The sequence below is a fragment of the Danio rerio genome, chromosome 19, assembly GCF_049306965.1.
Source record: "Danio rerio strain Tuebingen ecotype United States chromosome 19, GRCz12tu, whole genome shotgun sequence".
Taxonomy (NCBI): Eukaryota; Metazoa; Chordata; class Actinopteri; order Cypriniformes; family Danionidae; genus Danio; species Danio rerio.
Window position 1 is genome coordinate 23,955,839 of NC_133194.1, and position 24,191 is coordinate 23,980,029.

Below are 24,191 nucleotides of genomic sequence, written 5' to 3' on the forward strand. Positions count from 1 at the left end.
AAATCTGCAGGACACCGGCCCTCCAGGACTGAATTTGGACACACCTGGGTTAAGCGCTTCTGGTGAACTGTATGTCATTGCAAAATCTGCGCGTTTAAGGTCTGTTTCAATCAGCGATCTCCCCTGGCTAAGTGATGTCCGATATAAAGTTGGTCTCAGATTGTACAAGAAACACAGCATTACACAACATTGTTTCTTGCCATATCAAAAATGTAAATTTATATAAATATTTTATTTTACCCCAGTATATTCAATAGGGATTCTGTGTTAGCCTGCCAATACTGACTGGTGTATGTGTGTAAACAGCTTTACACTTCATTTTAGGCTATTTTAAGTGTATTTAACTTATTGTATTGTAATAACAGTACAACATTGATGCTGTAAAAGGAACCACATAAAATGGAAAAAAGTTTGTTCACCCATAATTTATTAGTATTTGAAGAAACACTAGCTTCGCATTTACCCTATTATGTGTGCTCTGTTCTGTAAGTGTAGGTGAAAGTTGTTAATCGAATTTTGCCTTATTGCATTTGTGTTATAATGCAAAAAAAAAAAAAAAAAAAACTTAAGCTCAACTACTCTCACTGGCACAGCGGTGATAAAGCAAACACTTTTGGCTGTTTTAGGGCATACTCAAACTATGTAGTGTTGCCTTGAACCCGGCCAAAGCACGCTTGTCCCCCTCCCATCTCCCCTGATGGCCCGCACTCACATTCCATTCGGGCCTGGGCACGATTACGTCATCAATGCTGTGCTGTTCAGTAAGCGCATTCACTCAGCACAGTGGAGATTTCTTTAGTTATATGGTTTTAATCGTTTGATATGCAGTGACATGCGGTCAAATATTTCGCCGAACAGATCAACCACTTTTAACGCTCATAAACAACCATAAAGTACTCGTGCTGCAGGAATTAGGTTTGCTGAAGGTGTGCAGCTGTCATGCATTGAGGGGGTTGCATCTTTAATAAACTGCGACAGCTTGCGTTCACAGTACAGTAAGAATGATTAATTAATCCATATGAAACAGTCCCTTAATAATCACGTCTCGCTATCAGTTTTGGGCTTAGGCGCGTTTTACACTCACACACAAGCAAACCGCGCCAAAACCCAAGTGAACTGCGCCCAGTCACACCTCTTCCAACCGGGCTGGGGCCAGCCAAGTGAATCGTGCCTGAGCCCGATTCAGAGCACTTACACTTCTCAAACAATACGGGAAACGAGCCTGGGCACGGTTCGTTTAGCATATGTGAATAGGCCCTTAAAAAAGGAGAGGAACTACACTATGTCCCACTTTCTCATCGTGTTTTAGTTAAGATTACATCTAACATCAAATAAAAAATGAAAATTTCATAGCACATCACGAAAGTTTTTTAAAAAGTCTAGTGTATCAAATGAAATGTAAATTTGTATGATTTTTGCAAATTTACATAACCATAACAGTCAAATAGTAATTCTGAATATTATTATTACTTTAATGTCTGCTTTTACATGTTTTAAAAATATTTTACATAATTATTTCATCAAAACTTCCAAGTTGTTAAGCCATCAAAATAACTAGTCAAGTAAATCCTTCCACACTTTATGCATGATTGACTTGATTTTTCATCTTTTCTAGTGCAGTCACACACAGTTTCTCTCTCTCTCTCTCTTGTTCTCTCTCTCTCTCTCTCTCTCTCTCATTTTTCATGCGAACAGAGTTTGTGCATTAGTGCTGCCCATCTGCACCCGCTCTCTTTGATTGACAGGTGTACATGGATGCCACATCAGCTGCCAATACCTGGAGACAGTGATGTCACAGCGGCAGGGCCCCCAGGAGACCCCGCTTCTCTCGTTCTGTTTTCACACATGAAAGAAGCCATTTCAGGTGACAGGAAATGGGGTGGGATAAAAGGAAAACATTTGGACTCCATGGCGCTCTGGGAAGCCTGAGGGCGCAGCTTTGATATCAAATGGATCCACAGACATGATTAAACGTAGCAATCTGAAACCAGCACAATACTGGAGAAGCAAATATGCAGCACTGGACAGCTAGTCATCCTCTCATTCCTCGTCTGATTGAACGCTCCTGTCCTTTTTACCTCTCGTTCGCTCATAAAGAGAGTGTGGCTTAAAGCGATAGTTCACCCAGAAAATGAAAAACATTCATATAGATATGCACTGATGGGGGATTTTTGGGGGTCGATGCTGATGTTTTAATAAATAACTATCGGTACATTCTGATATTGATTAATCTTTTCATAATTTTAACCAAAAATTACAATTAGCTCTCCATTTATTTCACCTCAAGTTGTTCCTAAACATTTTTTATTTTCATTTTTTAGACTATTTTAAAGATTGATGGTAACCAAACAGTTGGTGGTCCATAACCCTCCTAACTTTTATCAAACGTTATTTGAATTCTGAAATAACGCAAAAACAAGGATGGATATCTTAGATTTTATGAGCTCACACTTAGCTGACGATTGATCATAAAGCTTGTTTGGCATGCTGTCCCTGTCACGTTTGGCGTGATCAAAACAGTACAAAAATAAAAAGGTGTGGATCCAGGTGCAGATATTTATTTACAGTGCAACAAACAAGGTGATCAAAATACAAAGTAACAAACAAATGACAAAACTAGAAACTAAAACAGAGACAAGGCTGAGAAACAATAACTCTACAAACTAGACTTTAGCAAAAAATACAAGAACAAGATCAAGAAACTTGGTAGCAAGACTTACTAGAACTCGGGACAAGAATGACAAAGAAGACAAACGACGCAGTGACAAACAGAGGTGAAATGGTTGTATAAATAGTCCAGGAAATTAACAGGAAACAGGAACAGCTGTGAGCCAATCAGTGTACGTGGACCGGGTGTAATGTGCGTGGTATGTATGAACTTGTAGTCTTTTGGGCGCTGTAGTAAATCTTCAGAGTCTGTGAACTACAGTGCCCTCCGGTGGTCACTGACCGTCATGACAGTCCCAGGAGAGAGCCCTAAGCTCATAAGATCCTCGAGCCCGGGGCTCCCTCCCGTTTGCAAGGTGAGAGGGGAGTTTAAGCTCAGGTAGTTCTCGAGAACTCCCCTGCCAAAGTAGCTAATGAACAGAAAGTGATTTCTCTTAAGAGATAACTACTTACTATGAGCATGTCTATGATGCCGATTTAGATTAGTCAATTAACTTAGGTTGCATGTTTTTTGACGGTGGGAGGAAACCGGAGAATCCGAGGAAACCAATGTGTGCACAGGGAGAACGTGTAAACTCCAAAAAGAAACGTCTGCTGGCTTGATTTGGACTAGAACCAGTGAAGTTCCTCTCGAAATTAGTTTATAAATAAACATCACATAGTTTGAACTGTGCTTTACTCATCAGACTAAGGGGCTGATCACAACGAACCAGTTGACTGCAATCACACCGAACCAGTCGACTGCAAGCGCACGGCGTGCAAGGGCAAAAATGCTAGGTGCAGCAGGCGGTTAAAATGCAAGGTGTGCAGGGCTAATAACCAGCACACACAACGCTCATGACCATTAGTAAATTATTCAAAAAAGGCACCTCTAAACGCAAAGGCGCATTCGACGTGATCAGCCCTTGAGAGGATAAAGCATGTTACGTCAGTCGTTTCTTTTTCATTCTTCAATCAAAGGAAAGCAAAGGCGATGTTTCCACTGAGGCCAGTGTTTGTGTTGTCAAGATGACTACAGAGACTTTTAAAGATAGAGGAGAGACTAGTGGTCACAGTATGACTCATAAATCTTGAACATTTTAATATTCATTTTTCATTCATTTTCTTTTCCGCATAATCCCTCTATTAATCTAGGGTCGCCACAGTGGAATGAACCGGCAACTTATCCAGCATATGTTTTTATGCAGTGGATGCCCTTCCAGCTGCAACCCATCACTGAAAAACATCACAATATTTTTGAATATTCAAATTTTATTAAGATTAGAGCTGTCAAAATTATCGCATTAACACATGCGATAAGTTTGAAATAGTTTAGTTCTCGATGAAAGTGCCAGATGATGTCACAAGCTGTCAAAGACAGCCCATTCCTCTGCCTTTTCAGTTGATTCCATGCGCCCTCAAATGTTTCCTTAAGTTTGACGTGTTTACCCCCTACACACAACTTTTGTAAAGCGTCTGCTTCACATTTTACTTGTCAGAATCCTAGCTAGTAAAATACAGCCATTTTTAGAACACTTAAAGCAAATTTGATGAATACGATCGTGCGTGTTGATGAATCTGAAGGGAGTCGCTCATAGGGTGCATTGTACTGCGTTTGTGTGTGTGTGTGTGTGTGTGTGTGTGTATGTGTGCGTGTGTGCGTTTCCTAGCCACAAGAGCAAACGCCTAACATCGCTGTGTCCTTGTCCCTTAAAGCTGTTTAGAATTAAATGTTTAGATGGTGTGACCAAAGTCCCTGTAAGAAGTCTATAGTCTTAGGTATGTGCGTTTGATGTGCGTCCTTGTCACAGCAGCAGTGGCACCAAAATTAGGGACCTAAATTCATATGCTGATTTGTTGATTCTGCTTGTGAGAGACTGCTTGTGTTCTCACTCTCAGGTTACATCATTCAAAACAAAAGGGCAACATTGTCCCCTATAATGTCAACAGACCGGTCTGTCTCAGCAACTGGTTGAATGTAAAGGAGGACTAAGCAAAATAGTTTCTACTTTATAATTAATGTTCTCAACTCTCAACAATATAACTTTTCACTAAATACAAATGTTTGTATTTAATACTTTGTTAATTTAATTTTTTTTATTTTCCATATTTGTAATGCCTGTATTTTGAATATTTTTTATTTTATTTATTTATTTTAATTTTTTTTTTGTAGTCCACTTAGAATCCAACATGGAAATCATTTTGTTTGTTATTGGCAATGATGGTTTTAAAATTCAAATGGCACTAACATGCCTGTTTTTTTATTTATTTCTATAATAAATATGGCTTTTCGTGATAAATTACAAAAAAAGTGTGATTAATTAGTATTTTTTTAATCAATTGACAGCCCTAATTAATATCAACAGCAGATTCAGTCCTTTTTGTTGGAAATGAACAGACTAATAAATGTTGACTTTATTTATTTATTTATTTATTTTTATTCATCTATCCTATGTTGCTTATCTGCCTGGGGACTATTTTTTTTTTTTTAATCTTTTTTTATTTTAGTATTTTTAATCATTATGTTACTATCTGATATTAGAGATGCAACTAACTTTATCAACATCACATCTGACTTTGTGGTCTAAAATGTTTCCTTACACAGCAATGGGAGGTTTTTTCGCTGTCTGAATTTTTCCTTGATGTGATTTATGATGTCTTAAACTATAATTGTTTTAGTATGGTGAAGATTTTTACCTTCATATTAGTAGTATGTGCCACATCAACTTTTGAACCATGCTATTTTTTAACACATTGTAAATATATAAAAGCTATGTAATTAATTCTGTGATTGTTTATGTTATGTGATGCTCTAGAGCAGAGATGCCCAAAGTAGAGCCTGCGGGCCAAAGTTGGCCCATGTTAACCTTTGGTTTGGGCCACCAGCCCCCCTGAAATGAGAGATCGTCATTTCAAATTTAACGCAACCTTTAGTTTTTTTGTAAAAAAAAATGTGTGTTTCAGTTAAATGCTGTTAATGAATCAGACTTTTAAAATGTAAATACTGTCAGCTGACAGATAAAAAAACAATGCAAAAGACATCGGTGAACAAATCAGCTTCTTCTGGGAGACAGCGCTCCTCACCCTACAGTATCTATAACCTAGGTTGAAACTAGGATCTAGGAGGAACAATGCTGTTTTCGTCCAGGCCATGGTACACTGAACCAGCTCTATACCCTCATCAGGGTGCTCAATGGTTCATGGGAGTATGCCCAACCAGTCCACATGTTTTTTTGTGGACTTGTAGCAGGCATTTGACTGTGCCCCTTCTGGAAATCTGTGAAGGGGGCTCTGGGAGTATGGGGTCAGAAGCCCTCTGCTAAGGGCTGTCTCGTCCCTGTATGAACAGAGTAGGAGTTTGAGTCGCATTGCCGGCAATAAGTCAAACTTGTTTCCAGTGCATGTTGGACTCCATGTATAAACGTCCAGGCTACCCTTTGTCACCAATTCTGTTCACAATTTATATTGACGGAATTTCAAAGTGCAGCATTGGGCAGGAGGGGGTCCGGTTCTGGTTTCACATGATTTCATCTCTGTTATTAGCAGACAATGTTGTTATGTTAGCTTCATTAAAGATGGACCTTCAGCATGCACTGGGCGGTTTGCTGCCGAGTGTGACATGGCTGGGATTACACCTCCAAGTACGAGGCCATGGTGCTCCACCAGAGTATAGGTGGTTTGCCATCTCCAGGTTAGAGGAAAGTCTTTACCCCAGGTGGAAAAGATCAAATATTTTGGGGTTTTGTTCACGAGTAAGAGATGAATGGAACGTGAGAAGGACAGGTGGATTAGTAGCATGAGTAATGCAGTTGATGTACTGGTCCGATGTGGTAAAGAAGGAGCTGAGCCGAAAGGCAAAGCTCGCGATTTACCAGTCAATCTACAGTCCTACTCTCACCTATGGTCATGAGCTTTGGGTCCTGACTAGGTCCACATGAAATCTGCGCGCGCAGAAATTCCCAGATTTTCACAGACTTTTAGTCCATCATTGAGTCTATGTATTTACTTGAGTAAATGTGTGTACATTTTTATTGATTCAAGTTTTTAAAGTAATTTCACTAATATTGTTGTGATAAAATAATGGTTATATTATAAGTCTATAATTTGTAAAGTAAAATGTTCTTTCAGTAGATATATTTTATGAGAAACTTGCTAGTTTAAACAAATAAGTATATCTAATTTGATTTGTATAGTAAAAAAATAAAATAAATAAATTATATATATATATATATATATATATATATATATATATATATATATATATATATATATATATATATTCAAGATTTTATTTATGATACTCACCAAAATCATTCTGCATTTCTGCAATTCTCTGCAGAAAAATCAAAAATGTCTGCAAATTTTGTCAAGCCCTAGTCAAGAATGAAAGGACAATATCTCAGATACAAGTGGCCGAAATGAGTTTCTAGTCTGATTCAAATAACAGTAATGATTGAGTCACTACCTAACTCATGAATAAAAATTAAACTGATTTTTTAGATAAATCTATTATTTAAAAAATATAATGGATATTTTGGGGCGATGCAGTGGCGCAGTAGGTAGTGCTGTCGCCTCACAGCAAGAAGGTCGCTGGGTTGCTGGTTTGAGCCTCGGCTCAGTTGGCGTTTCTGTGTGGAGTTTGCATGTTCTCCCTGCGTTTGCGTGGGTTTCCTCCGGGTGCTCCAGTTTCCCCCACAGTCCAAAGACAAGCTGTACAGGTGAATTGGGTAAGCTAAATTGTCTGTAGTGTATGAGTGCATATGAATGAGTGTGTGTGCATGTTTCCCAGAGATGGGTTGCGGCTGGAAGGGCATCCGCTGTGTAAAAACGTGCTGGATAAGTTGGCGGGTTATTCCACTGTGGTGACCCCAGATTAATAAAGGGACTAAGCCGACAAGAAAATGAATGAATGAATGAATGAATAGATATTTTGTATATGTGTTGCAACTCACATAAATACAGCTACAGAGCCAGACATCAAAACTGCATAATGATTTACACATTTCTCTGTAAATTATTATTATTTTAAGTTCCTTTAAGTGTTTTTTTTTTTTTTTTTTGGAGGCCCATTATCTGCATAATTGAAGCTGTGAATATTCCTACTCGACGTATTCATTCATGTTAATTAACTTGCAGCACGACACCAGGGACTTGACTTATGAGGTAACATAGAGATGTGTTTAACGGTGAGATCTTCCCCAGGAACAAACACGTCTCAGGCGTATATGTGTGTGTTTGTGTGTGTGTGTGTGTGTATAAGAGCATGTGTTGGTATGTTGCCTCCAGCACTCTGCGCTGAATTTTATCAGAGTGTCACCTGTGTGATTAGTAGAGAGTGAGAAAGAGATGGAAATAAAGAGAGAGACGGAATGTATATTTAGAGAGAGAAAGAGAAAAAAAATCAAAGACTCCGTCAAGCATAATCATAATCCATTCCCTATCATACCCACTGAAGATGCGACGATATCACATGCTCGGGCCTGTAAGGTCATTGTCATGTGTCAATCTCTAATTTCCTTCATGGCGGATCTTGTCCTCTTCCTCTGCGCCTCTGGATGTCTTTATAATCTAAAGCAGACATGATATTAACCCTGCGCTCAGCGATTGGTATCTGCGGCGGGCGGTTTGTCGCCCTGAGGCTGAGTGGAATGACTGAAGTTATCAAAAAACACTGGCACCTCCTGAGGACCCACCCGTCAAAACTCTATGATCGCTTAGCAACACGGCCTACCTTTATTCAAAAAAGTACACACGTTAAGGTCTGTTACAACCATTGGTTTGCCGGTTTAAAATCTGCATTTTGGATTCAAGGCGTACTATATTAATGGCATTGATTTGGTCTGTTGTTAATGGATGGCTCTGTAAATAATGAAGATGCTTTGGGCAAGTTTACAACCAAAAGGAAAGTAATTTGTAGGTATGATATAATATAATATAATATAATATAATATAATATAATATAATATAATATAATATAATATAATATAACATAATATAATATAATATAATATAATATAATATAATATAATATAATATAATATAATATAATATAATATAATATAATATAATTAAAATAAATAGTGAGATAATTACAATGGTAATGATACAAAACAAACATAAAAATGAACAAAAATTAAAATAAGAAAAACTAAATGTATCCAGTTTGTAGTTTGTATAATATAATATAATATAATATAATATAATATAATATAATACAATATAATATAATATAATATAATATAATATAATATAATATAATATAATATAATAGTGATATTTTAGCAGTAAAATAGAAAGATAATAGCTATGGTACAAAAAATCAGAAAAACTTAAAACAATAACTAAAAATAAAATAAGAAAAAAACAAATGTAACATAACATATCCAGTTTTTAGGTTTTATACAATATAATGCAATTTTGATTACAGAAAGGAATTAAGAATTGTAGTAAGAATATGAAAATGTATAATTTATTTTAATATAGGACCATTAGAGTTTTGTTTTCCTTCTGATTTTCATATTCCTAATTTTGTAATGAAGTTAAACACATTTGAAATATGTATTAAAATATTGTTTCAAATATTTTTTATTTAATTTTTTACTCTAAAAATAACATTTAATACATGCAATTATAAATAGTAGAAGTCAGAATTATTTGCCCCCCCCCCCCCCCCCCCCAAATTATTCGCTCACCTGTTTATTTTTTCCTTTTTAATTTTTTCTTTTAATTTCTGTTTAACCGAGATAAGATTTTTTCAACAGATTTCTAAACACAATTGTTTTAATAACTCATTTCTAATAACTGGTTTATTTATAATCTTTGCCATGATGACAGTAAATAATATTTGACTAGATATTTTTAAGACACTTCTATAAGCTTAAACTGACATTTAAAGGCTTAACTAGGTTAATTAGGTTAACTAGGCAGGTTAGGGTAATTAGGCAAGTTATTGTATAACGATGGTTTGTTCTGTAGACTATCGATAAAAAATAGCTTAAAGGCTAATAATTTTGTCCCTAAAATGGTTTTAAAAAAAATCTAAACTGCTTTTATTCTAGCTGAAATGAAACAAATAAGACTTTCTCCAGAAGAAAAAACATTATCAGACATACTGTGAAAATGTCCTTGCTCTGCTAAACATCATTTAGGAAATATTTATAAAAAATAAAAAAAAACAAAGGGGGGCTGATAATTCTGATTTCAACTTTATAAATCAGTGCTTCCCACACATAGACTGCCACAATCACCAGTGATCTAATCCTTGCAGATCACTGATAAAAACACAGATGGCTAAAGAACTACAAATCCGCTGTTACATGGTGTAACAAGGGGAGTGACAATGACAACAGGGGTGAGGATCCAAAAGCAGGGTTTTATTAGCGAGGATGGTCAGACAAGCAATGATCAACACAGGAGAAAACAGGCAGGCAGCAAACAGTTTGTCAGCGTCCCTTCACATTACACAGAATTTACTTGAGTGACCTGCCCAGGTATATTAACGGTCAACCAAGTATATTTAAAGACACATTTTATTTATTTATTTTTTTTTTACAATTATTAACCCTTTACCCTTTTTTGTATGAGCCCAATAAAACCAAACATTCATGATTGATTAAGTAGTTGAAAATCTTCTCATTTACCCGTTTCGTTCTGTATGCACGTGAACTGTCAACCCTCCCACACGTAATCTCACAAGCTCTGCAGAGACCTATAGAGACACGCCTTTTTGTGACTTAAAAAAAATCGCTGGGCCAGGGTTTCTAAAGCTACTAAAATGTCTGGGATTTGTGTTTTTGCATTAACTTTTTATTGAAGCCTACTTTTGCTTGGCTTGCAGCTGACTGTGCACGCACAGTAAGAGCGAGAGAAATATAAGATAATTAATTCTTTAAACTGAATGACTCTGATAAACTTTACTCTATACTTGGAGAGGACGAAATGACTAAACTAAACTGGCTGCGAAATCTATGTACACCAATGGTTAATCAAAGTATTTACCTTATTTAATCAATCTACATGTTTTAGACATGTCTAGCATTATAATTTATTAAAATACTGTATAATTTTATTGCTTTTTCTGTCATTTATTTCTCGTTTGCTGTAGATTTTTTATTTATTTTAAGATCTCAACATATTACATATTTTATCTCAAATGTTTTGGCATTCAAGTTTGCTTTAAACTTGAAAGAAAAAGAGAAGCAGATTTTACCTGTCAGTAAGTGCACATGGCTCCTGAATAACATAAAAGTAAGAGAAATAGTGAATTTCTTTATAGTATTTTTTTTAACTTTAAGACGTTAAAAAGAAACAGTGTAAAACAGTGTCATAATAAATAAAAGTATTGTTAATTATTAAATTATGTTTTATTCATCGCATATAGTTAACTTTATTCAATTCAATTCAATTCAGCTTTATTTGTATAGCGCTTTTACAATGTAGATTGTGTCAAAGCAGCTTCACATAAATGGTCATAGTAACTGGAACAGTGTGGTTCAGGTTTTAGTGTTTAAGTTCAGTTCAGTTCAGTTTAGCTCAGTTCAGTGTAATTTAATCATTACTGAGAGTTCAAACACTGAAGAGCAAATTCATCGATGCGTAGCTCTACCAATCCTGAACTATGCGAAGCAGTGGCGACAGCGGAGAGGGAAAAAAAACTTCACCTGATGGGAGTGAAGAAAAAAAACCTTGAGAACCAGACTCAGACTTTATGTGATATGCGTAGATGGTGTGTTTCAGTCCGGCCACTGCCGCAAGTATAGTTCAAGTGGGAAGCACTGGAAATATATTCAGGGCCATCATCTTATTTAGGGGTTAAAAGTTTAAAAAGAATCCATTTTGTACTCCCTGAAGTGTCATGAGCACGATTAAACGACGACAGCCTTTTTCATTTTTTGCATAAACTGTCCCTTTAACATGCTCTTGAAATGTTCATAGATTGCACAAATAGCATGACCAACATCTTAAAAGGGGATTAAGGCCCAGAAAGTGTCTAATTTCCCTGAACACGACATCTCAATAATCCTCTCCAGCCAGAGGAGCGCATGTACAGCTTCATACAGCAGTACAGAGAGAAATATAGGTCTGGAAGAGTGGTACAGAGTGATATACAGACCGGATTTGATTGGTGTTCAGTGGCACGGGATGATGTAAAGCGGCGTGGAGTTGTTTAGATCAGCGTCGGGCCATGTAGATCAGTGTAGTTTAGCACAGCTCCCTTCTCCCACTATCTGGAGCAGAGCGACAGACTGCCGGGCCCATGGGGCAGATTCTCTGGCATTCATCCACACTGCGAGCCTGCTGGAGGAAAGAAAATGGAGCTCTTTGGTAAAACAGAGCCCCCTTCATCTCTTTTTTTTTGCTGTTATCTCTTCTTTCGCAAATGCTTATACCATTATTTTCCTGTACTTCTCTTTGCATAGTAATAGGAGCGATAGATCTCCCTCATTGGACAAATTTCCGAAATCAATTTTCTCTAATTATCATCCGTTCCTTTTTGTTTCCTTCTTTTATCTCGGTTAACATACTCTTCATTTATTGCCGTTATCAGATCCTCCCTGTCTTTTTCTCATTTAACTCTCTGTTAAACTGTTTAAAACATACACACACACACACACACACACACATCTCTGTTCACGGCGTGTTACAGCGCTCATCTCTGCAACGACTATGACCACTGACTGGGGTGAAAGTAATGTTTTTTTGCAGCTGAAATCAGAAGCAGATGGATTCAGGATGGCTCAAATTAGCCTCTCTCTCGTGTTCGCTGTTGCTAAGTAACAGTTGACAGACAGGGGGTGACAGGCCAGTGATGGCAGCGTTTGATGGCAATATGTCTTTGGCTCAATGGCTTCGAGCTAACATTGAAACAGTGCCTCATTTAAATCAGAGGGAGAGCGAGAGAGAGGGGGATATTTCTTTTTTTTTTTTTTGCAAGAGTCTGCGAGCTAGCAGATGAGCCAAACCTACCACACGCATAGCCAAAATTTGTCACTCATGTCATATGTGAGAATACAATCATGTTGCCATAAGGACATCTGTTGTGTGCCAATGAAATATGTTGTTTCAAGGGCATTAACCAATCAGAATGTTTCCTTTCTCCCTTTATTAGATCACAACTGAGTATGCTTTGGAATTGTCAGGTGCACCGAATCAAATATGGAAAACAAATTAAGTCAAAAAGAAATTAGATGACCAAATTAAGTCATATATGCTTGATTTGAAACCGAGTTTCAACTTATTTTTTTCAAGTATATGAATTCAACTTGATGTTTCAAGAGCTCACACTTAGCTGATGATTGATCATAAAGTTTGTTTAGCATGCTTTCCCGGGAGAGAGCCCTAAGCTCATAAGATCCTCAAGCATGGGGCTCCCTCCGTTTTGCAAGGCGAGAGGGAAGTTTGAGCTCAGTTAGATCTCAGAACGGCCCTGCTGTAGTAGCTAATGCACAGATATTGAGATAAGAGATAAGATATCTTAAGAGATAACTCCTTTCTAGAAGCATGTCTATGGTGCCGATTTGGATTAGTCAATTAACTTAAGTTACATGTTTTTGGACAGTGGGAGGAAAAAACTCCACGCAGAAACGTTGCCTGGCTTGGTAAGGACTAGAACCAGTGATGTTCTTGCTGTAAAGCAACAGAGCTAACCACTGGGCCACCGTGCCACCCATCTAGGAAAGGAGGAGGAGTAGGGGTGGAAGGGGGGATTCTTCAAAATGGACATGGCTGTTATATGAAACATACATATATACATACATATATGCATAACCAGTTGATTCAAATAATATTTACTGCTTACATGAGTGGACAACACATCTATATTGTTGCTGTCTAATTACATTTTAATGTCCACATCAGTTTGGTCCACCTAACCTGAACTAAAAAAAAATATATAGAAAAATCTGTAGGGTAAATGTCTGTTTTCCCAAATTGAATATGTCACATACTGCTGCTTTAAAAAAAGTATTTTCTGGTAGTTTATCAAAAAGTATGATTACCTGCCCAGCCAAATTTCTGCATAATCATTCATTCATTTTCTCGTCTGCTTAGTCCTTTTATTATTCTGAGGTCGCCACAGCAGAATGAACTTATCCAGCAAGTTTTTACGCTGCAGATGCCCTTCCAGCCGCAACCCATCTCTGGGAAACATCTACACATACACACACACTCATACACTACAGACAATTTAGGCTACCCAATTCACCTGTACCACATGTCTTTGGACCGTGGGGGAAACCGTAGCACCCGGAGGAAACCTAAGTGGACGCAGTGAGAACATGCAAACTCCACACAGAAACGTCAACTGAGCCGAGGATTGAACCAGCGACCTTCTTGCTGTGAGGCGAACATGCTACCCACTGCATCACTGCTTCACCCTTTCTGCACAATCATCCAGTGATAAAGTTGTCGTTTGAAGTCACACCCTTTTGTTCAACGTGAAACTTCATAGACTGATTTCACATGGTCTCCATTTTAAAAGCGAAAGTAAGACTGTCACACAGTCACACAGGAATGGTGTCCGAGTCTGTGTACCTGGCTGTATATCTTATCAGCGAAAAGATAGTGACATAAATTTATCATTTCACCACTTTCAGAGTAACCAGAAGGTCCATTCTGAATGCATAGTGAAAATAAAAAGGCTCTAAGGCTTCATTTTCAGCTAAGGGAGATGACAATAGTTAGCTAAGGTTTTCGTTCCCAAACAAATGCTTTAGATGCCATTTATCAAATGCAAGTTTATGGACTGATTCTTTTACTATTTTAGACTCGTCATGATACTAAATTTGGTGCAATTTCACTGCACTTCACCAATGTTTAACGAGTGAAAACACAGACGAGCTATACACTGATGAATCGACTGATCTTCACGGCTTTAAAACATGTATCTGTGTTTGCACTCGTTGAAGATCCATGAACTGATTACCTTTACGGCCAATCACAGTCATTTTTGATGAGCACTGTTGAATGCTATGACAAATCAGCTGTTTAAGAACGCACTCAACAGCAATTAAATGTTAGCGGAAAATTGATGTTTTTAAAATTTCAGTACTGGGACAGCACTATTACAGACACAAGGACACAAGGATATACTACAGATGACTGCATTGTTTTATCGCTTACTGGGTTACATAGGCTGAAGAAGGGAAGCAACCCCACTGTGTTTACATGGTGCCATGAAGTCAAGTTCACTTAAGCGTATTACTCTTAAAGATATTATGATTTAGTTTGATGCCTAATATGCTTTTTATTGTTTAAATTAAACTTCATTCAATTATATTAAAGTGATGTTTAAACCATATTGGCACTTTAAAATCGTGGCAACAGTTGGAGGTTTGTAGTCCACAGCATGTTGCTGCAATGTTTACAGTGCTGATCCTATACTTCCTTTGTTTTTGTTTTTTTTTTGTTTTTTTTTGTTTTTAAATGGTGGCCGCTTGAAATAAGCATATGAAGCCAACATGTTTTACCAGAAATGTTGCCTTTCGTATCACGTCAGGTACATGATGAGCAAACCTACTTCTCAGGACTCTTTCTGTCAGATAACAACATAGGTAAACTTTTGGTTCCTCACTTATAATTTAATAATTACTGGATTCACTGGATATTGACTAAAAATTAAACAAAATAAAGACATGCCACTAGTTACACAGCCTGGCTTGTTGTGTGACATTTTAATATTTTACACGTTAAGTCAGTATGTTATCATTTACATTCGCTGTATAGTGAAATTAATTTAAAGTTACAGCCTATAAACAATAATAATGTGATTTTATCTATTAATATAAGGACATGACATGGTATACACTGGGATTAATTCAAATGTATTAACATATCCTAATATTAGGTTTAAAAGAGTTAAATATGTGGTTAGATTAGTAAAGAAAAAAGTTACCTTATAGCCAAAATGCTAAAAATAATCTATATTGATTTCGGTTAATTTTTGCGTAAAGAAAATGGAGCATTAAAATATGACAATTCTATTGTGTGTGTGCATGTAAAGTAATCCTTTAACCATAAGTTTCACATTTTCCCAGTAAAGTTTGAAAACTTTTTTTCTTATTTCAAGACTTTTAAATAATAAATTGAATATTTTTTGTCAGGTACTACAATCAAATGTTTCCGCATAAAATCTGTTTTGTTTATTCTGATGTACATTGCGGTGTTTATTATACCCCATACTAGTATGTATGTGTATTATTTTAGCAATAAGACAAAGAGAGAGTCTATAGAGATGAGATAGATAGAATAAAAAAGAAGCTGGGGAACATTATTAGCTAGAGAAGGTTTATTATTCTCTGCAGCACTCAATCAAACATTGGCCCTATGAACAGAGAGTAATGCAAGAGAATCAACCTCAGGGCTTCTGTCTGTCTCTCTCTCTGTCTCTCTCTTTTTTATTCCTTACAGTGTGTGAGTGGTATCCATCTGTCAACTGTCAGTGCCAGTGAGAGATATCCAGAGCTGTCACATCTTGTCAGCCCCGTGAGCTGACGCCTTTTGCAGCTGCCTGGCCAACACACACACACACACACACATACACACACACCGTCCCTGATGACGGCCAGCATGCAGCAGCACTAAATGGGGAAATAATGTGGCTGAGAGAACGAAAGCAGATAAAAGCCGTATGGAGAAAAAAAATTTAAAAAACGTGAGCCGGAAGAAAGATGGAGGGATGGCAGGAGCAGACAGATTGTACAGAGGGACGATGAGTCAGATCCCGGCTGCAGAACTCTGTAGATGAGAGACTGTGTTGGAGAACCATCAAAGTGGTGTGGACGGGGGGTTAGACGAGGGGCAGTGGGCATACGGGCGGCATGAGGAGGATTAACACAGAGAAAAGCTCAGAGATGACTGTTTGAATGGCCACAAGATGAAAGGGACGAATAGATATATGACAAATATATAGCCTGTCCCTCTTCGGCACGCATTGGTCGTCCGTTTCTCCTTCAGTCTGCAGATTAATGTTCTCGATAGAGTTTCTAAGACCCGCATGACTTTGGCGTTAGTCTGAATGGCTGTTAAACGGCTTGATGTAGCTATTTGGCTCTTGTCCCAGCTCTTAAAATGATCTCCTTCTCCTTGTCTACTTTCCATCATTAGTTTGGATGTTCACAGTATCTGGATAAATAAAAGCAAGATGGCCTCAGCGCCTTTAAAAACCCACTGTCGTCTTCCCAGCATGTATAGACAACCGAGCAAAAGATCGTTTGGGATTTTGGAAAGGAGCCAGGGGGGTGTTGAGAGATCAGAGCAGGACGTTCGAGGCTGACTTCCTGTCTTGACTTCACTCAACAGTAAGCGAGAAGTCAGGTGTGGCTGGAGAGAAACAAGGCTACAGCTTATGTTTATGACATCCATCTTTGGGGCCCAGATTTGTAAGCTTAGTTCACCCAAAAATGTACGTCCCTAATTGATTTACTCATGCTCTAGTCAGATTAAAGGTTACACTACACTTTGCATTCCATTTATTTCCATTCAGTAAAAATTCACTGTATGATGGAGCGTATCATTAGAAATATGCCCCTAAAATTGAAGATACTAAAGGCCCCCTTCATGAGTTTTTTGTCTCAAATTTATATAACATAATATAGCCAATATCTCACAAGCAGTGAAGTTCAAAATCACACTAGTACTGTAATTGTCACACACAGGGCACAGATCCGGCATTTTAATAAATTCTAAAAATATAAAATTATAATAATACAGTGCATCCGGGAAACATTCAAAGCACTTTTCCCCTTTTTTTATGTTACAGCCTTTTACAAAATAGCTAAATTCATTTATTTCCTTCAAGTCCTACACACAATACCCTATAATGACAATGGGAAAAGATTTGTTGAAATTGTTGCCAATTTATTAAAAATAAATCCCTGAAAAATCACCAGAACATAAGTATTCACAGCCTTTGCTCAAAACTTTGTTGATGCACTACTGGCAGCAATTATAGCATCAAGTCTTTTTGAATATGATGCCACAAGCTTGGCACACCTGTCTTTGGGAATTTTTGCACATTCCTCTTTGCAGTACCTCTCAAGCTCTATCAGGTTGGATGGGAAGCAACTGTGTACAGCTATTTTCAGATCTCTCCTGAGGTGTTCAATACGATTTAGGTCTGGGCTCTGGCTGGGCAACTCAAGGACAATCATGGAGTTGTTGTGAAGCCATTGATATTCTGGCGGTGGGCCTTGGGTCAATGTCCTGCTGAAAGATGAACCGTCGCCCCAGTCTGAGGTCAGGAGCTCTCTGAAGCAGGTTTTCATTCAGGTTGTATCTGTACATTGCTGCATTCATCTGTCCCTCTATCCTGACTAGTCTTCCAGTTCCTGCTGCTGAAAAACATCCCCACAGTATGATGCTGCCACCACCATGCTTTACTGTAGGGATGGTATTAGCCTAGTGCCTAGTTTTCTCCAAACATAAAGCCTGGCATTCACTATAAAGAGTTCAATTTTAGTCTCATCAGATTACAGAATTTAGTTTCTTATGGTCTGAGAGTTCTTTAGATGCTTTTTGGCAAATTCCAGGCAGGTAGTGGCTTCTGTCTGGCCACTGTACCATGCACGCCTGATTGGAGGATTGCTAGACAGATATTTGTCCTTCTGTAATGTTCTCCTCTCTCCACAGAAGAAAGCTGGAGCTCAGACAAAGTGAACATCGGGTTATAGATCACCTTCTTGACTAAGGCTCTTCTACCCTGATTCGGCCAGCTAGAAAGAGTCCTGGTGGTTCCAAACATTGTTCACTTATGGATAATGGAGGTCACTGTGCTCACTGGAACTTTCAGAGCAGCAAAAAAATTTCTGTAACCTTTCCCAGCCATGTGCCTTGAGACAATCCTGTCCCAGAGTTCTACAAACAATTCCTTTCTCTTCAGGCTTAGTTTGTGCTTTAACATGGACTGTCAACCCTTGACCTTATATAGACAGGTGTATGCCTTTTCAAATCATGTAGAATCTACTGAATTTACCACAGGTAAACCCCAATAGAGCTGCTAAAACATCTTAAGAATAATCAGTGAAAAGAGAATGTACCTGAGCTTAATTTAGAGCTTCACAGCAAAGGCTGTGAGTACTCATGTACATGTGATTTTTCAGGGTTTTTTTTTTTTTTTTTTTGCACAGTGAAGTTATGATTCTGAATTAATCAGTGTTTTAAATTAATCGGGTGAACCAATAGTTTAGTGGGTCATTCAGCAAGGCAGATGTTTTGATTAATTTCTAAATGAATCGCAGGACTCGGGGAACTGTTCATTAAGACATTTACATCCACCTACTGTCAGTTTCAGTTTATTATTATTTTTTTTATGAAAAAAAGGGACATCAAGGTGGTGCAGTGAGTTGCACAACTGCCTCATAGCAAGTCACTAGTTCAAGCCCCGTATAGGTCAGTTGGCACTTCTGTGTCAAATTTGTATGTTCTCCCCGTGTTCGAGTGGGTTTCCTCTGTGTGCTCTGGTTCCCCTACAGTCCAAAGACACGTAGTACAGGTGAATTCAATAAGCTAAGTTGGCTGTAGTGTATGAGTATGAAGAAGTGCTCCTTATGGATGTTTCAAATATCCCTGTAGTATTTAAATTTAGATTTTGTCTTTCCTGGATCATACAAAATAATGATTAGAAGAACTGTGTTATAGGCAACCCAAGCTCATTCTGAAAACGTAGCCCCGCGGACGTTTCTGGAGACTGCGATTTACGTGGCCAGAGGTACGTATGGCCGCATTTAGTTTTTTTCGATCGAACGCTATGGGGTGGTGTGACGACGCTCCTCTTCTTCGCACTCACCGGCTGATGGCTCACCTCTGTGTGTCCGCTTAGCTCGCAGTTACGTTGGCGAAGGTGAGCCCTGGAGAAGGAGGAGCCGGCCACGGTGATGACCGGGATCGAGTCCGGAGAAGAGCGGTTCCAGAAATCAGGTAAGATGAAAAACAGAATCTGAAAACGGGGTCAAAATCGGACAAGGGCTTTTGCTATTTTTTCTGGACGGCTTTTGCAAATTGTCGCTTAGGTTTAGGGAAGGAGGAGGAGGAGGAAGAGGAGGGCGGCTGGCCGCCCGGTCGATTGTTCAGCCAGTCAGTCAAACGGACGGTCGCTCCACAGCAGCCTCCGGCGGCTTTTCACGCGAGAACAGCGCGGGCGCGAACGGCACTTGCTCCCAAGAGGCGTTCGAGACTCGCTCGAAAACTGCTCGAATAGTTACCTCCCAGGACCTATTTCGCGGTCTGCAGAAACTTCCGTGGGGCTACGTTTCCACAATGAGCCTGGGTTGGTTATAGGCCTGTATTAGAAAGAGGATAATTAAAGTTTAAGAGACAATGTTGATTTACATGTTCGTTTTGTGACACTTGACAGTTCAAACTCAGCAAAGCTGCAGACAGAACTGAAGACAGTGTATATGTGTGTGTGTTAACAGGGCTGATGGGTGGTTGCCTTGACATTAAGATACACACACAGACACACATGCGCATGCACGCACACTTACACACACACACGCACACACACACATACACACACACATACACAAACACACACACAAAATGAACTTGAAATACAAAAAAAAATCTGACTCATACTTATGTGATGTGACTTATGAGATTTATGGGATGTGACTCATATTTATGAAGCACTTTTATGCTACTTATCATTTTTCTCTGGGTGATATATCCCTGGTCAAAAGCCAGGATCATAAAAACCCAATTTTTGGCCATTGAAATTGGTTCTCGTGACTTGGAATTTTACCACAGTGGGGGAGCCTGAGCTTGTTCATGCAGTTGGGCTGTACCAACTAGACTCACACTATGACTCACCTCCACACAGTGAACTGAACATCTTGAGAAGAACTCTGAATTTACTCATAGTTGAAGTTGGCAGGCTGGTGTGGGTTTTCCCTAGGATTAAAGAGGGTCATCTCTATGCACCTTTAGGTTGGGATGGGTCTATCACTCTGGTTTGTTTACTCACAGGCCAAATACCAATGCAGAGTACTAAGTTTTCTTGGGTCCTTATGAAGGGTGCTGGAAGTTGCTTTGACAGGGGACACTGTAGATCTACTGGTGGGAATTCAACACTCACATGGGCAAGAACAGGGATACCTGGAGATATATGATAGTGAAGAATGGTCTCCCCAATTTGAATCGAAGTGATGCTCTGTTGGTGGATTTCTTTGCTAGCCACAGTTTGTTGATAACAAACACCCTAATCAAACATAAGGGTTTTTATCCATGATTGTTTGGTCATTTCATCTGACCTTCTGCTGTGTGTATTGGACACTTAGGGTGACAGCTTTTCCCCACTCCACCCCACATCACCAACTGGTAGTGGACAGACCCAGCAAGACCAAACACACTGTGAGGGTCTGGTGGAACATCTAGTTAAATCATGTGTCAGAGAGATTTTTATTTATTTCCCCTGGGAGAGCTTTGATAAGATCCTGAGGGAGGCTGGAGATATGCAGTCCAAGTTGTTTAGTCAATCTTATCTTCCTCCATTGTCAATGTGACTCGTAGGAGCTGAATTGGTAAGGTCTCGGGTTCCTGTCATGGACACCAGAACTAAAGAATGCCGTCAAGGTTAAGAAGGAGTCCTACTCTGACTTGAGAAATTTGATGGTTACCAACCAGGAATTCTTTTAGGGGCTCACCAAACCCACACCCTGCATTCTGTGAGGGGTGATCTTGGAAGTATGGGATTCGAGACTCTCTATTAAGGGCTGTCTGGTCTCTGTATAACAGAAGCAGGAGATTTATTTCACATTGCCAGCAGTAACTTATTTTATTTACATTACATTATACACCGTACATATTTATAACTGGTTGGTATATATGTCTTCTGCAAGGCTGCAATGTATCCTATTTGCTTTATTGAGCCTGCACCTTCAATGTGTACTGGGATGGTTTGCATGTAAGTGTGTTGTGGTGGGGATGAGACTCGACACCTCCAAGTCAGAGGCCATGGTGTTTGACAGGAAAAAGGTCGGTTGCTCACTTCAAGGAGAGACCTTGCCTCTGGTGGAGAAGCTCAAGTAGGCCTCAAAGAAGACCCAGAACACACTGGAGGAACTATATTGCTTTGCTTTCTTGGAACTACCTTGGGATCCTCCTGGAAAAGCAGGAGAAAGTTTTTGGGGAGAGGGAAGTCTGGAGTTCCTTGCTGGGATTGCTGCAAGGGGAAAAAAAACTGAGGTGGAATCCTGCTCACAAATATTTTTCTACTTGAAAGAAACACATTTTTAATTAGTCTGTCATTAGCCGTGACTTCCTGAATGATTTTGTCAAAAAGTGAAGGTGGTACAAAATTTGATGGTGGTAGCCACCTGATAAAATAATGCCGGACAAAACCCTGTAAGCTTCGCTTTTGGTCTTTCTGCAAGTTTTATGTAGGTAAATTTGGGACTTTTAAGGCCAAAGAAACACAATCTAATGAATAATTTTAAACATTTTTTACTATTTAAATAGATTTTTTTTTTTTTTTTAAGGGAGCATACAATGATTTGTATTAGCAACACTTGTAATTTGCATTGTGGGATTGTGCACGTTTGTAAAGATTTACTACTTTTTAGGTGTTTTTTTTTTCTTCTTTATTTGTTTGAAATCTTAAATCACCATACACTTTAACTGAATCCAAAACAACACTCTGCAAAATCTCCTCTTTTGTGCAACACAGAAGGAAAAAATAGCTTTTTCTATGACAGTCAATGACAGTTTTTTTATGTTTGAGTGAACTATTCCTTTAATGTTTCTGAAGATTTAAGAGTATTTTTTTAAGGGTTAGAAAGTCTACAAGAAATAACTATAGATGTTTGTGTGGTTTGTACATGGAATAATGTGTGATTGTGCATATTTTCTTAAAGGCTCTCACATACACACGCACGCACCAGGAGGGATCTGAAGCCCACGCGACACAGACACCTCAACCGAATGTAAAACAAACACACTCGATTTCACTCTTCAAAAAGATGTTCACCACCTTCAAAGCCTTACGACGAAAGCAGAGCAGAACGCTCCAAAACACAGGCAACAAACAACTCGTTTATACATTCTCCTAATTCCTCTCCGACGGGCCTCGATGTCTTTCTTCAGCAACAGACTGCTGGGGATCACGGCTTCACTGTAGCGGTTTTAAGACTCTGCCGTCTCCCCTCCCCGCTCCTCTGCTATCACTGTGATAAACGCCGGAGCAAATTCAAAGCCAAACAAACACGGATTCAAAGAAAGATTTTCGTGGCAACTTAAGGAAAGCATGCGTTCATGACAACGTGTCGCCGGGGAGTTTGTTCAGTCGGTGCTCGCTCAGATAGACCCTGGCTGCTCATCCTGAGCGGGGAAGTGCATTTGCTTGATTATCATTAAAAAAAGAAAGATGATGTCTTCAGAAGTCAGCGGGGATATTTATCAGACTCGCAGTAGGAGACGTGATGGCGTGTCTCTTCTAATAGAACAGCCTCAAGGCTCTGGGCCTGTGTGCGCAGGTTATGATCCCATGTGAAGTGAATAAGTAAAGCGCTGACTGATCACATGTATTTACTTCATGTGTGCCTATTGTCCTGTAATGAATATCAATGAAAGAAAAGGCAAATGTGGATAGATAGTGTATGCTATTCAGATGAACATTACTGCAAACTTAAGTGGTGTAGAAGACATGACACAACAGATGAGCCATTTACCATTATAAACTGAATAACATACAAAACTCATAATAAACATACTCCTTCAATGAGGTAGCTTAGCTGGTTTAAACTGGTCTTACAGCCTGCTCTCAAACAAGTTTCTCAAAGTCCTGTTTCCACCAAGTATTAACATTACCAGCGCTCGTTCCCAGCAGGCACAAGACGTCAACATGACGTCAGATTGACGTTGTACCCCTATGTCGTGGAGACATTGCATTTTGTTTTGACAATGTCTAGTGATGTTACAGCTTGAAGTTGTGTGGACATTACCACTATAACGTCTATCAGACGTTGTCATGCCTGACAAATAAATGTCAGTATTTAATGTCAGTATAATGTTGGTTTAAGATGTTAGCTCAGCGTTGGATTTTGGTGACTTTCCAATGCCCCTTAAAGCAACCAAATATCAACGTCATTTGACATCGTTATTAGACTTCAAAAATAGAGTTGTCTTTAGACACTGGCTAGACATTGAATTTTGGTCATCTGATGTCACGACCTAAATCTAACCTCATATTAATGTCTTATGATGCTGTGGGTTTTAACACAAACTCACAGCTTTTAGCTACATTTTGTGGTTACAGTACAGTACAATTTAGTTCTGTACGCTTTTATGGCTGTTTCCACTATCAAAAGGTACTAAAAAGCTAATCATACTGTACCACTTTTTGAGCACCCTTTCCAAAATTTTGTGCACCCTAGCACAACAAAAGGGTACCAAAAGCGGAGCAAGTTGCACAACTGAACACTATTGGTTTACAGAGATAGGTCACTCACTCGTGCAACAAGCAAAGGAACCGCCCTTTTTAAAAACACAGCCGAGACATTACACCATAAAAAAATCTATACGTATAATAAGGAACCATGGTCAGGCCGAGCTCA